The sequence below is a fragment of the Henckelia pumila genome, chromosome 3 (genome assembly GCF_033568475.1).
Source record: "Henckelia pumila isolate YLH828 chromosome 3, ASM3356847v2, whole genome shotgun sequence".
NCBI classification, from domain to species: Eukaryota; Viridiplantae; Streptophyta; class Magnoliopsida; order Lamiales; family Gesneriaceae; genus Henckelia; species Henckelia pumila.
This window is the reverse complement of record NC_133122.1, coordinates 86,805,469-86,805,793: the sequence shown is the minus strand read 5'-3', so window position 1 is coordinate 86,805,793 and position 325 is coordinate 86,805,469.

The window sequence follows — 325 nt, the reverse complement described above, 5'->3', positions numbered from 1 at the left end:
TACGATTTGTGGGTTTGGCAAATTAAGGATGAAATGATTTTAGAGAGTATTTTTATTACCTTTTTTAAAAAACAAAGTTTGGGGGTATTTTGGTCATAACATAAAACTCTATTCATTTAATCCTAGACATAAAAATCAAACCAAACATAATAATATTTTATCACACATATTAGACATCCTCACCTATCATTATTTTAATCACTCATTTACTTATCATTCAATAATCCCATCATTCGTACCAAACTTAGCTTTACATAAACCATAAGAGGCTAAAACATGGGCCGCCTCGTTAGCCTTGCAATTGCAATGTTGGACTTGGAAGCTT